The 15,500-nt window shown below is 38.0% G+C and overlaps 1 protein-coding gene across 8 annotated transcripts in view; it reads left to right on the top strand.

The window, feature by feature from the left end:
• Positions 1-1,722: 1,722 nt before the first annotated feature.
• Positions 1,723-15,500, top strand: part of TBL1X (transducin beta like 1 X-linked) — a 271,928-nt gene continuing 258,150 nt past the window's right edge. For 2 of the 8 annotated variants that reach the window (XM_032777664.2, XM_075060624.1), the window contains exon 1: positions 3,117-3,461. The gene's annotated coding sequence lies outside the window, so the exon portion shown is untranslated. Of the gene's footprint in view, positions 2,107-3,093; positions 3,462-15,500 lie in introns of those variants that run through there. The other 6 variants (XM_075060629.1, XM_075060635.1, XM_075060632.1 and 3 more) reach the window with 6 other exon arrangements.

Genomic DNA, 15,500 nt, shown 5'->3' with positions numbered 1-15,500 from the left:
CATTATAGTTGAGACTAAATCCTTTATACTGGTTTTGTGCTGTTCCTCTCCACCAAATGCAGCTTGCAGTGGGCAGACACAATTCTCAGTGGACCCGTTATACTTCGCACAAGAACTGAAACGTTGGCGTGGAAAAGTTGGTTTTGAATCTACCTGGAACCTCCTCTATTCAAGGACTAACTGATGGCCTGTTGGCCCCCAGTGTAAGTTAAAGCAGCCCTGAAACTGCTCTGTATAGACTCTGCTGCTGAAACAATAACTTAGGATAAGGTCCAAATGAACTATGTTAGCAGCTAGGATTAGCTGGGACTCCAGCACTTTACCCTTGCTCTCTCCTTTCTGGCCATTCCCCACACCTGTGTGCTAGAAGTGATATTGAGTAGAGCCACTAAACTGGTTCTATTCTACCAAGAAAATCCCTTTGTGCTGCAGTATTCCCTAGTGACATGATTCACCTTCTTTACTGCCATAAAATTCCCACTGTTGGAACAGTATAACAAAGCTGAATGGTAATGGACCATCGGTCCCAATGACATCAATGAGAATTTCACCTGCTCCTACCAGTGCTGGATTGTAACTCACCAGAATACAAAAGGAGTACACACACTTACACCCATTTTCTGATCAATTTACACCATTTCTGTCCCTGCTCTTAGGCCCTCAAAAACAGAAGTGCAGGAGGTTGACTGGACATCTGATACATTAGGGTTTATATTTTGTATGGTTGATTTACATTTAGTCTCAATAGATTAGCTTTGATGGGACCAAAACTACATTGGTATCAAGAGTTTCACTGGTATAACTTTACTTAAAAAAACAAACACCAAAAAAACTCCCAAACAGGGACTCATTAAAATAGGAAGAATTTTGCTAATCTGTCTCTGTTAGTAATGACGATTTTGCACCATATATCTAGATGCTGAATATGACTCGCATTGCATTTAGGCTGTAATGTTTCAGAATTTGTTGGTATATGTGCTTTTTAAATTTTTTTTGCCATTTCAGTATCGTGTTTTAATGTGCATGGAGATGATCTCTATGCAGCTTCTGTTCACAACATCATAATCCTTTACTATGAGAATTCTCAGTGACAGCACATGGAGGATTTATCTAAATCTGCAACAGGAATTGAAAATATAACTAGCATAACATCCTCTGTAATCTAAAAATAAGTCAAACGAACAAGAAGACTGGCCACTTCAAAAAATATGAATTACAAGGTAAAATAAATATTGCCACCAAAGGGATTAGCATATCTAAACAGATACTCCAGGAAGCGATGTATTTGCGTGATTTTCACATTTGGGCGGGATAAGGTACCAGACCAAAACATTGACACAATTTAACCACCAGTAAAGTGCAATGAATCATGTATACTTTCAGGTCCTTATAGTCTGATTATAGACAGTTTGTTTCATAAGAGTAAAAGAAGGCTATAGGCCATGGCCAGGGCATTAACTGAATATTATTGACACTGACCTTGCGTCACTGACAGGGAGTCAGAAAACTGTTTTTGCATATCTATATATCTATATCTATATAAACCATTTTATAATTTAAAATATTGAAACTGGTTAAGCATTTTATGTTTCAAACATAGCAGTAGGCTATTTACAAAGTTCTACCTGTGCCAGAGCAAGCAACCCAATACTGGAATCCCAACTTTAAAAGAGTGCGTTTTACTGCGCAGCTAATAGACAGTATGTGGTAGTAGAGGAATGTGTCACAGTAATGCAGAGAGCTGTAATGATGTCAACTTGTTATTTACTTTCCAAAGCTGAATGACTGAGCAAGGCGAAAGGAGAATCAATCAACCACGATGTGACTCTACAGGCGGAAAAAACACAGCACTCTCACCAGTAAGAGGTTGGGGGAAGGGAAGCACATGTAACCAGGGCAATGTTGCATCATTTACTTGCATTGGTTTTTATATTGCTCCCTTCTTTTCTCGATTGAATGTAATATCTCAGTATCAAGCTGTACAAATCCAGAGAAAAATAAGAAGGGCATGTTCAAGGCAAAAGAACAACAACATTTTTGGGGGTGTTGAATTTCAGCTGGTATATAATAAAATCCATTCTGCTGATTCACAATTATGGAGACTGTGTAAGTCCATATTTAATGTGCTCTAATAATGTTATAGAAGCATTAGTTTTACATCACTCATGTTTTATAATAAGATATATAAGAATTCATTTTTGCTGATGTTCTCTTTTGATTGCTGAACTCCCAGCTATTTTCAGTTTTGAAAAACACCCATTGTCTTTTGATCAGATTGTTATGTTTAAGATTATTGAGAATTAGGCTCTTGCTGTCTGGCATATTATAGAGGAAAACACTTAAAAAATTGGAATAGGTAGAAAAACAGAAGGTGGTTCTGGAGTATTTTTCCAATTGGGTTAACACATGAATGGTTTGATGTTCAATAACTATACATTATTACCAGATCTACTTCCTGGGAGGGTTGTGGGAATGTAAATTAGATTTATTTTAAAATGACTTTTTCAAAGCTGATTTTTGTGAATATTTTCAGATTTGAAATCCAAAGACACTTTCAGCAGTCTGAAACTTGCAAAATAATAACAATATACACTAATACATAATTTAATACAATTAATGTAAACTAAGCTATCCCCAGACCGTAATGGGGATATAGTATATACTCATATCTATGTACACACTATTACAGACAAACTATGTGTTTGTATGCGGGGAGGAGGGGACGGAGAGCAGTGTTCATGGATCTGTGACATTTTTTATTGCTGAGTCTACAGGGTTAATATTTCGTTTTTCTAGTAGATGGGGGGAGGATTGATTAAAAAAATCCCTGGGATTCAAAATAATGACAAAAATAAGCCTTAAGTGATTAAACAAGTTACCTTAGGTACTTAGAAGAAAAAACAAAGCATTTTTTGGGTAGGCGTGCTTTTGTTGTTTGAAGTTTTCTGGGGGAGTGTGGGGACTGATTTTGGGGGAAGGGAGAGGTATTGAAGAGAGGGTTTGTGTGTATCTGCCTTCCCCTAGTTCAGGTCAATGTGGCTGGTTGGTTCCCCCCCACCTCCAGGTCACTATCTCTGTGTGTCTTTCCCTCAGTCCTCCTCCTTCTGCTGCTGCTTGTCTCTTGGAAGCCTTAGACACACACTCACACCAAACACATTAACTCTGCTAATGAAGTAGTGAGCAGCAGCACCTCCTGACCGCCATTCCGCACCAAAAACTTTCCATTTTCCTCTTCCCACTCTCTGGGACTTCCTTTTGATTCTGCTGTGTGGAGGAGGAGGAGTGTGTGTGTGGTGCTGGGATTTACAGTCTCCTTTAACGCTTGCTGGGACCTAGGAAAAGAAGAGTTACACCATGTACTGCAAGTGAAAAAGTCTCTGTGTGTGTTTCTTGCAGAAGTTGAGGCTTTTCTCTGCTGCTTCCAGAAGTGAAAGCTGTGCCTTTAATACACGTTGAGTGAGGTGAGTTTGGAGGACTGATTATTCATCATTTGGACCTTTTTGTGTGCGGCTGTGACATGCAGTTTAGTGATTAAAACGGCTTGCCTTTGCCATATTTTCCAGTGCATGGAATCAGTTTCCTCATGTTCCCCTCTTCTTCTTATTTGTTTCTTTTGTATCTGATTCTGCTGGATTGGTGACTATTTCTTTTTTGGATTTCCCACATTTTTGCTGTGTGTGTTTCTCTCAAGTGTGTCATGATTTTGTGTGTGTGTTTGACCCTAAAGTGACTGGAAAAGGCTAGAAAGTCTTGCATCGTTGGAAGGTTTATTATGATTGTTAATTCTGCTGGAGTTTCTAAACCCTGGTTAAGGCAGAGAGTAGTAACCCAATGTGGTGGCTTTAGAAATGTTCCTCTGAATGAGGGAAAGGAGACTTGTTTGTTTTTTGATTTGTGCAGGGGAAGGGTTAGTGAGTTCAGAGGGGAATTTTTTAAATGATAACTTAGCCTTAAGATACTCACGTTTCCCCTTAGTATTTCAGTAGCAAAATAAAAGGTATTCACACTGTAGAGAGTGTGCATTTTGCACAACCCAGGGTGGGGGAGGGGAATCCCATTCATCTAGTGTTTGAATCAGCAAGCACAGGAGTTGATCACTCTCTGGTAAATCGAAGTTTAGCTCCAAGTAGGTAAACAAGTTAATTTTTGTTTATGATTTGTAATACTGTCATTAACTGAAAAGCAATCCTTTAACAAAATGATGGACCAGTGCTGATGTTATGGGAAAAAATATTCAGTGTGACTTGTATTACAAGCAGAGAGCACTATTGCAGTGTTTGCAAGAAAATAAAATTGCAGACCTGTTGCATATATATTGAGGCAAAAATAATACGTGCTTGATCATTTATCATTAACACATTAGGACAACAGGACACTTCTTCTAAGTTAGTGTGCCCAGCATAGATACTTAGTAGCGCAGGATGGTGGGCACCTTCCTCCCAACTATAATCCTTTTATGATTCTGTTCCCTATTTTGTGTTGCTGTTTTAATTGCAGCAGTTTATTTTGTTTTAAATGGGTGTGAGGTCAACTAGTATTGCAGTATGTCATGCTAATGACCCTTGGCCTATTTAATTACATGTTGTTCAATTCTCAGATAGGCATACTGCACACAAAACCACACCCTAAAAGTTAGATTTATAGTAGATACAATTTTCTCACAAAGTCTGGCCTCTTCATGTTGTCTTAAAAGATCTTTCACTCTCCTGCATGAGAATTTTGTATTATTGATATGTTTACCCCCCCACGTACAATTCACATTTAAAGTAGGAGGCAGGGGGAAAAGCAATCTATTTTGTAGGGCCACCTGAAATGAAAAGAAAACGGGTCAGCATATTACACAAGAAGGCTTGTAATGTCACATCTTTCTCCTTGACCCATTTATTAGTGAACCTTTAACTGAGACTGCTCACACAGCATGTACAAGATTAACTGCACTAAACCTTGCTTACCACATAACAGCACATGGTGGATTTAGGCCTCTTGGTTGGCCTAGAACTATATGGACAACGTGTTACCAAACCTGGAGACATCTCACAGTTTTCAAATTAAATAACTCCTTTTTCTGTGATATCAAACAGGATGGGAGCAAGAGCACCATTTCAGATTTCTTAATTTTCTCTCTTATTTTTTTTTTTTGGGTAAATGACAGTTAATAATTGCAACATCACAAATACAGTCATATTCAAATAGGGAGCCCTTCCCCTGTAGATCTGGCAGTGGGGGGTGGGGTGGGCAGAGAAATAGACTCTCACATATTAAACACATATTAAACCTTTCTTGGGCTACATGCAGTAATAGTAAAACTGGCAGATATTTAAACAGTACAGTATCTCAATATAAGTGTTTCAGAGGGCTAAAGAACAAACAGGCCATTTTTAAGATTAAAAAGTCTGTCTTAGTACTAAAGAGGCTAATAATTATACATGCATATAAACATTGGCAGCTGCATAATAGTCCAAGTGCCTTAGGAGAAGAAATCTCTGGCAGTAAATTGTCTTCTGTGTCCCCCCCCTCCGTAAATTACTTATATATCCTACATTTATCATAATGATATTGGGACTTCACCTTCTTGCTCTTCCATTGCATGGATCATAAATCCCTCTGAAGACTTTTATAAGGCTAGCTTTTTATACCCTTAGTTTTGAGGATGGCAGGGAGAAGAACTTTTCTCTCTTTCAGAGCCCTGAGATGTCCTCTCCGCCAGTTTTTCCTGTTTTCCATTCTCCCACTTACTTATAAATGAGTTTTTCCTCATCTCTGTAGTTACAGGGCCAGAACCAGACCTATCCTTTAAAGGGTCATAATATGGCTTGCCTCTTTGGAAGAGAGGTGGCTCCTTAGGCTGCAGCAATTCTCAAAGGCCAACATCCTTGAAGCTGAATAGGACTGGATGAGACATCCTTTGGAGTTAAATAATATTGTTCCTTAATAGTACAGTTTGGTCAGCATTGAGGTATGCAGGAATACTCAGCAATATTCTGAGCTCTGGCCATCTGGAGAGCAAGGCACCAGACTGGGAAAATTGACCCAGCAATTCTGTATGGTAGTGCTTAATCCCTGGGTCAGTGCACTTTTAATATTTTCTGTTATTTCCTACTGTTTTCAAATCAAGTGATAGAATTTACACTGTAGATGATTGTGCGTGCATGTATGTATGTATGTTTGGCCCCAAGTGAACACATACTAAGAGTTAGTTTCCACCTTGAAGAGTTTATAATCAAAATAACCAAGACAGACAAAGGGTGGACAGGAAAACGAAGACACAGAGAGAGGTGAAGTAACTTGCCCAAGGTCATAGAGGTCAGTGGCAGAGTCGGAAGAGAACCCAGCCGGAGCTCCTGACTCCCTGTGCAGTGCTCTGTCCATTGTAAGCCATTGTCTCTACATCTCTTTGGGGGTGTGATGTTGAACTGTGGCACTCTGTGGTGGTTTTATGATAAGTAAATCCATTCAATCTGGGGAAGGAGTAGATTTCTCTGCATCTCTGCTGTGCGTTTTGCCGGCCTTGAGCTTACATTATTGTTTATTATTTTAATTTGTAGTCCTATTTTAATACTGGCTGGTTATACTCCAGCCAACCTTGTAAAATCACAAAGAATTTTTAAGTCTCATGAGCAGGCTCATTTTTTTTTTCATTATTTCCATCTTGCCTCATGATGAAAATTATTTTGTAAACTGTTTTTCAGGTGCTAAATTAAACTTCAGTCTCCCCCCCTCGACTATTTTTAGTTAGAAGGAAATAGCTGACCTCTTTGCAGCAAGAACACAGAGCCCTTGGGTACCATTTATAGGTTTTTACCAAATGGCCTACTTGGACAAGTTGGTTGAAATTAAACAAAAACACTAGAACTACAGCCCTGCCTAGAAATAACAGCCTCTTCTGAATATACATAATTTTAACTTGAGTAAATCTGAGAGAAATATCTGAAGGTGAAAATGTAGCTTTGGGGCATTCTTCTCCCCTTCGGTAGATGATTCAGCTTTGTAGGGTATTTGTGGCAATCTGAAAGTTAATATTGTGGGATTTCATTTAAAATTGATTTATAAAATTTATATACAGTGTTAAGAATGCTAGGAGTCCCACTTGCACTGTACTTATGTGGAAGTAAAGAAGGATATCTGTTTTCACAGGGAAGGATAATATTTCCCTTCACCTTCTCTCACATCAAACAGAACGTACCCTAAGAGAGATTTCAGAGTTGTACCTATTAAAACATGGTAGTTACACAGCTGTTGAAACCTGATTTTGCAAACTGTTTGTGTTGGCTCTTATAGTTTCAGGTCTAAACTTATATGTAGGCTTGGAAGGTTTAGATTTTTGTTGGTAAATGTAGATTGCACTGTACACACACAGAGATGAAAAAATATTTCCACAGATGATGGCAGAAATTTACAGATAAGTGATTTTTACTTTTCTTGAGAACTCATTAGAGTTTGCTTAACTTTGTATATTTTGACATCGTAGTGTTGCCAATTTGTGTTTTAATGGCTATGGAACCTCATCTTTTTGAATCTCAATGCCTATTGTCCTTAAATAATTGTTTAACTCTCCAGTGATTTATGACAACTGTAAAAATTTAAATTGATAAACATCTAAAAAAATTTAAAATAAACTAGCCATATACAAAATTATTAGGACTGTTAAACGATTAAAAGAAAAACCATGATTAATCACACGATTAAAAAAATAATCTCACGATTATTTGCACTGTTAATAATAGAATACAATTTATTTTAATGGTTTTGGATGTTTTCTGCATTTTCAAATATATTGATTTCAGTTACACACACAATACATAGTGTACAGTGCTCACTTATAACTATTTCGATTACAAGTATTTGCACTGTAAAAAAGGAACAAAAGAAATAGTATTTCAGTTTACCTAATACAATAGTGTAGTGCAATCTCCTTATAATGAAAGTTGAACTTACAAATGTAGAATTATGTACAAAAAAAACTGCATTCAAAAATAAAACAATGTAAAACTTTAGAACCTACAAGTCTACTCAGTCCTACTTCAGCCAGTCTCTCAGACAAACAAGTCTGGTTACAATTTGCAGGAGATAATGCTGCCCATGTCTTGTTTTCAATGTCACCTGAAAGTGAGAACAGGCGTTCGCATGACACTGTTGTAACTGGCATCACAAGATATTTACGTGCTAGATCTGAAAGCATTCTCCGCACCTGGTCCCTCTCAGATTTTGGAAGGAACTTCAGATTCTTAAACCATGGGTCTAGTCCTGTATCTGTCCTTAGAAATCTCACATTGGTACCTTCTTTGCATTTTGTCAAATCTGCTGTGAAAGTGTTGTTAAAACGAACATGTGCTGGGTCATCATCCCAGACAGCTATAACATGAAATATATGGCAGAATGCAGGTAAAACAGAACAGGACACATAACAATTCTCCTCCAAGGAGTTCAGTCACACATTTAATTAATGCATTATTTTTTTAATGAGAATCATCAGCATGGAAGCATGTCCTCTGGACTGGTGGCCGAAGCATGAAGGGACATGTGAATGTTTAGCATATCTGGAATGTAAATACAGTAACTCCTCACTTAACATTGTAGTTATGTTCCTGAAAAATGCAACTTTAAGTGAAACGATGTTAAGCGAATCCAATTTCCCCATAAGAATTAATGTAAATGGTGGGGTTAGGTTCCAGGGCAGCTTCCCCTACTCTGCAAGCACCAGAGGCGGGGGGTTCAACCTTCAGCTCGCCCACTCCATTCCTTCCCCTAAGCCCCCACCTTTAACCCGCCTCTTCTCCCCCCCCCACCTCCACCCCCTTTACTTCACTTGCTGCATCCTGGATCCTCCCCTCTCCCTCCTTTCCCTTCTAAACGCTGCAAGCCAGCTGATTGCCGCTGGCAGAAGAGGGAGTGGAGGTGCACGGAGTCCTTGCTTCTCCCACCCTCCCTTCTGCCCGGGGCAACCAGCTGGCTTGCAGCATTCGGGAGGCAGGGGAGGGACGGGGGGGCACTCCAAACCTTGCTCCTCCCCCCTCCCTTCTGCCAGGGCAATCAGCTGGCTTGCAGCATTTTGGAAGCAGGAGGGAGGGGGAAGGAGCGAGGACTCGATGTGCAGGCTCCCCCTCCCTCCCCTGCCTCCTGAATGCTGCAAGGCAGCTGATTACTGCTGGCAGGAGGGAGGGGGAGCCTGCGCGCCGAGTCCTCGCTCCTCCCCACTCCCTTCTGCCTCCAAAACGCTGCAAGCCAGCTGATTGCCGAGGAGAGGAGGGGGAAGGCGCTGATCCGCAGCGTCTGCTGGCGGGTGGGAGGTGCTAGGGGGAGGAGGCTGAAGGGAGGCTGCCAGCTATAGAGAAAGCAGGCAGCCAAACGCCGTAAGAGTGAAGCATTGCACAACTTTAAATGAGTATGCTTTCTAATTAATCAGCAACGTAACAATGAAACAGCATTAAGCGGGACGACTTTAAGTGAGGAGTTACTATATCTTGCAATGCCGGCTACAAAAGTGCCATGCAAATGCCTATTCTCACTTTCAGGCGACACTGTAAATAAGAAGCAGTCATCAGTATCTCCCGTAAATGTAAAAACTTGTTTGTCTTAGCAATTGGCTGAACAAGAAGTAGGACTGAATGGACTTGTAGGCTTTAAAATTTTACATTGTTTTGTTTTTGAGCGCAGTTATGTAACAAAAAAAATCTATAGCTGTAAGTTACACTTTCACGATAAAGAGATTGCACTACGATACTTGTAGGAGGTGAATTGAAAAATACTGTTTCTTTTGTTTATCATTTTCACAGTGCAAATATTTGTAATAAAAAGTAATAATATAAAGTGAGCAATATACACTTTGTATTCTGTGTTGTAATAGAAATCAATATATTTGAAAAATAGAAAAACATCCAAAATATTTAATAAATTTCAATTGGTATTCTACTGTTTAACAGTGTGATTAATCATGATTAATTTTTTAATTACAGTTCATTTTTTTTGAGTTAATCACGTGAGTTAACTACGATTAATTGACAACCCTAAAAATTATAATCTAATTATGCCATGCCTACATATATGTAAGACAGCCCAGAGATCATTTTGTCCCTCATGTTACTTTTCACTCATGTATCTGCTTTGTCCTTGGTTTCAGTGATGTCATGGCCTTAATAAATATTGCATTGCATTAGTATTTGGTGATGCCTTCATTTGCTGGAAGATAGAGGAATATACGACTGTGGGTACCTTACTTTCCCACCCCAGTTCCCTCATTCAGATTAATTATGTTGCTAAAATAACACAGGCTGAGTAAGAGATTTGGTTTTAGGAGCGTGATAGACTCAGATTATTTTTATTTTCTGTTGACTTCGCACAGGTCTCAATAGAAGGGTGCATCACAGTGTCAGTATTGGAAGTAGAGCAGGTCAAGTAATGTGGTTAAACAATCAATATGTCTGGTTTCTCCTATTGAAATTGAGACTGGGATGTAAGTATTTAGAATTTCTTAATAATGGCTAAGTAGTGTGCAATTCTTAGGACATAATGCAATCTCTTTTCAAACAAGTATGGCATTCATGTAATTTAAAATGTGTGTATTTAGGAAAGTATCATATAATGGAAGAGGAGAAGTTATTTTAATGCCTTTCGAAGGTGCATTGAATAAATATATATTCGCTTGGGTGTTGACGCTAACTACTGTAGTTTATTATCAGAAAGTACAAGATGCACTAGATGTATTAATTGCTAAGACCTATGACCTGTTTATGAATAGATTAGTAGTGCTAATACTATACAATAGTTAGACGTGTACTTGTCAAAATCCTTAAGCCTCATCAGGTTATGAGTTTTCCTATGTTAATGTGCGGTTACCTTTTTCATCTTCCATTGGAAAGCAGAATGATGTGGTTTGTTTGTTTTGTTTTTAAGCAGCGTTCCTTACTAATAGCCAGAGCAGTATTAATCTAAACTAGATTTCATTTTCTGATCTACATTTCTTTCTTTGGCTCCTGGTTTTAGTTGGAATGTATCTTGTCTTCACATCCTACAAGGTTTCAAATATGTTTTGTAACATATAATTTTACACACGGAAATTTCTTCTGTTGGAAAATATGGTAACATTGAACTTTGAATTCTGTCTTCTTAGTGAAGCACAACGTCCCCCACTGACAGATACATTATTAATTCAATGAAGCTCAAGCATTTATATAACATTTGAAAATACCATTTACAGTTTTCTTTAAGAAAACAAACAGGAAGAGGGTTTGCTTTTAATGGGAGATTTTCTTTGTCATGCTGCAGAATAACACATTTTTTAACACTCCTTTTTGGAACTCAGCAAACTGCACTGGCTTCTACTGTATTTTGCAATGCAGCATTATCAGCTATTCATTAATCCCAGACCAGAGAAGAGGCACTCTGGAGAGGAGTCTGTGCAGTTTAATAGTAAAAGCCAACCATTTCTACTTAATACTTCAAAAATGAATAGTCATGAGGTATGATAGCACTGATGAAAGGACACTATCATATCATGTGCAATTTTTATTTCATAAGGTTTATGCTTGAAAAAGTGCACTGAGTTTATACTGATTTCAACATATTTCAGTTACCTACAGCAGAATGATTCAAAAAGTCCTGCCAAAAGTACTAACCTCTATAGTGTATAAGTGAAATGTACACACACAGGTGGTTTTTGTTTTTGTTTTTTGTAACATTAAGTAAAATCATGGAATCAGTGGAAGCCAGTATGAACTAAAGGTGTGATAAAAACAAATTTCAGCACTTATAAGCTGGTTTACAGGTGTACACCAGTTGGTTTCAGTCCAATTCTAGTGGATAGAGCATGCACAGGACCCCTCCCTCCCATCATGATTAACGTTCTTGCTGGCAGTCTCAATAGAGGCCAAGGCCTGAATAGGTACAGACGCTAAATTATCCTCTCAATTATGGATGAAGCTCACTGGCAAGGGTAGGGTGGAGAAGCCTAGCTCAGACGGTGCCTATGCTGTATCCACATTGTAGAGATTAGTTTCCAAGGATATCTATCTGGTACCGAACAAAAATCACTTAACCCCTTCTGCCCCCGCCCATGTGCACACATGAAATAGACCAATAAGAAAGCCATTTGTTGATTAAACAGCTAGAAACATGGGCCTATTCAATCACACCAAATTCTTTGTGATTTTCACAACTGGTTGACTTTATATGCTTCCAAGTATATGCTGGTGGCTTGCTCAACTTTGACTTTTTTTTTTCTTCTTTTAGATTAAGGTGATTTTTTAAAAAACCTTCATTTTTTGTGAATATTCACCTGGCACCATAACAGAACTGCATTTTTTTGTGTTGAATTTCTAATGAAATAACAACTTAAAAAAAAAAAAGGGAAAGTGTTCCAAATAACCTTTACGAGACAGTAGGTAGGGCACTCACTTTCACAATTTGATAATTTATAGTGGACTTTAAATGACTTAATCTGTCTCACAGAAGTGCTAGGAGGCTTAGTTAATGTTTGTAAAGTGTTTTTAAGATTGAAAACAAAAAATGTTCATTGTCACTACCAGTTTATTAAAAACTTAAAATTTTATGTGCAAACACACTTCACATCCTCCCCTATCAAGTTGTAAATTATTTTAGAAAGATGTCAAAAATAAATAAAACCATTTCTATCTCCTTTATGGGGTTTTGAATAGCTCCTATTGCTTTATTTTGTTAAACTCCATCAAGATAACATCTTAACTCTTTCCTTGGCTAAGAGACAGCCTTCCTTCTGCTAGGACATGAGAGCTGGCATTCCATCATGACCCAATAGAGGTCGTAAAGGGGAGAGTCCAGTTTAGCAAGCTTCATCTCTGCTCAACAGTCTTTTTTCTGCCACTTCCCCAAGGAGTGACTGATACCAAATGAAGGAGAACCCAATATATAACCTGTGAATTTGTGTTCCAATCCTGCAAACTCTTATCAACCAGGTAGTTCTGATGTATGCAAGTGATCCCATTGTAGTGATGGCCCCAGGCCGCAAAAACTTATATTTTTCACGCTGTAGATGTGAATAGTTCCATTGGCTTCATACATGGAAATCTTTGCAGGTTCAAGGCCCATGTGGTTTGTGGTACAGGCTCTCAGTTGATTATCTGAACACTTTTTTCTATTTATTTATTAACTAGCTAAAGACTCCTGATTTCTTGCTTTAATTCTATAAGCCCTCTATTTCTAATGTTTCATTTCAGTTTCCAGCTATTGCTTGAAAAACTTATCTCCTCTAGATATGTATATATCACAACCTCTTCTGGTCTCAGGTAGTAGACTTCTCTGGAAATGGACGATTATATATACATCTTAATGATTTTCCTTTCTTACTTTGTAAATGAAGAGAAAAGCTAAAAGTAGAAATCTTAGCCAGGTCTCCGTTTTTGTATGTTTGTCCTTTCTTTTCCCATATAGATGTTCTTGCAGGTGTATTTATATACAGTGTATGTGCATTATGAAGTCATAGTAAGTAACTAAACTATTCTTAAGGCTGTAGAAGTGTCTGTGCCAACTGCACTGTCTTTTCTTTCCGTCTCTAACAAAAACAGCTCCTTTTGTCCTGAAAATTCACATCCTTTATCATGAGCTACAGAAGACTTTTATTTTGACTGTTAGAGGTTAATCAGGCAAGCTGTTTTCTGAGTTATGGGACATAGCAAATTAGGTGTTTTTGCCCCCCCCTTGCATAAGCTCCCTTTCATGAAGGGAGCATGAGGTTCATATATAATCTACATTAACTGTTTTGCAGGCTGTTCTTATTTATTTGAGTGCCAACAATGTACTTTGAGATTTATACAGTAGACAACACAAGATCTGTGCTCCACTGTATTTAAAGTTTATACAAACAGCAAGTTTGCCATTACTGACCTTGTACAGGCTTAATATTTTGCAGTAAATGTCAATCGAGAACATTTAGAGATAAAAATCTTCCTTAAGAGAATTAAGTTTGTTTAAACAAGAAACTAGAATGCAAAAGTTACTAAAAATATTTTTAGCTAAGATCAGACCATCCACCTTAATTCTTCTGCCACTAACTCATGTCCAACCAATGCCAATAGGCTGAGAAAGAAACCCCTAAAGCCACTCAGAATACATCACTACTCTTGCAGTCATTGTCAAGATCCTACCATCATTGTCCTCCTGCACTTTACATGCTGTATGATCTATACACTGTTCTGCAAACCATGACCTAATATAGAAGTAGCTACACTCTCCTAGTGCACCGTTTGGTGCCAGCCATATTGTTTAGGGTTATGAGTATTCTATGCTATATATAGGCCACATATCAACCATCCCATTTGCATGCAGTAATATATAAATCCTGCACATCTTGCTTCTGTAGGAAGTAAAAAAAACTACATTTTTCTCTCAGATACATTTCACCGTAAGTCTGATCAGCCTCTACCTCATCACTTTCTACAAGCTACTATACTAAGTCTCCCTTATTCACCCACCCAATATAATCAACATATAGAATATAATCAACACACAGCAACTTTAATATTAAACTATGGACCCAATTCTGTAATTGATTCAGCATGGGTGAAACTCCACGGAAATCAGGGAGACTCCACGTGGACACAGAAGTCTGATTCTGCAGTGCCCTTTTCAGGATTTAGCTTTTTCCTAATTACTCTGCCATAGAAGACGCAGTTCTTGGTGATAAATGCTGAGATCTCACCAATTCCACATGCAGGAGAGAAGAGGGTCAGAGAGTCTATGGGCTATATGGAGTTTTCATTTGAAGGATATAATTTACTAACTTTACTGGAATAGTTACTCAACCAGTATCACTGTTTGGTAGGCCGTGTGCAGTGATACAAAGAGAGAGTTAAAGTTGTTTGTCTAATCTTAACAGTGAATTTTCTGACTTTAAAACATTTATTTTGGTAATCTGAATGTTCTTCTGATAGTTGTACTAAATGGATGTATAATTATTTATGTCTGTAACTCTGTCTTAATGAATGTTTTTGTCCACGAATATATGTATAATTGCTTACTTGTTCTCCTATTTTTTTTGGAATCCCAGGTCAATGGTGTCTTTTCCAGTCTGTTTAACACACTTAAGTGTATAAGAATATGTGCTCTGTGACCTAAAACATCTCTTCTATATTGGTACCTTCTTTTATCCTTCTCACTTCTGCTCAAATGTATTGTATATTAGGCTGAAGTCATTGACCCTTTCAGCTTTTTTGGAAACATTGCACTGACAAAACCTAACTGTCTCTCATTACAACCAGAACTTAACCTGCAATAATCCATGGATGCTTTTTGGGTGGTGACCTACTGCGTTCATGAGGTCAGCAAAGTGAAAGTACAATGATTGTCTGAAGGCTAACTTGATTTTGATTAGATCTGTTTTTTTTAGCTTGTAAACTACTGTCTGTAAAACCACATGATGATCCTCCCTTCAAGTCTGTGAGGTTTTTTATTTTTAGTTTAGTTTTGTTCTTTATTCTTCAATGTTTTTTTGCTGCTTTTTCTTTTGAATTTTCTGGCCATCACACAGTTTA

This window comes from Chelonoidis abingdonii, chromosome 1, assembly GCF_003597395.2.
Source record: "Chelonoidis abingdonii isolate Lonesome George chromosome 1, CheloAbing_2.0, whole genome shotgun sequence".
Lineage (NCBI taxonomy): Eukaryota > Metazoa > Chordata > Testudines > Testudinidae > Chelonoidis > Chelonoidis abingdonii.
This window is presented reverse-complemented; position numbering and strand designations above follow the sequence as displayed.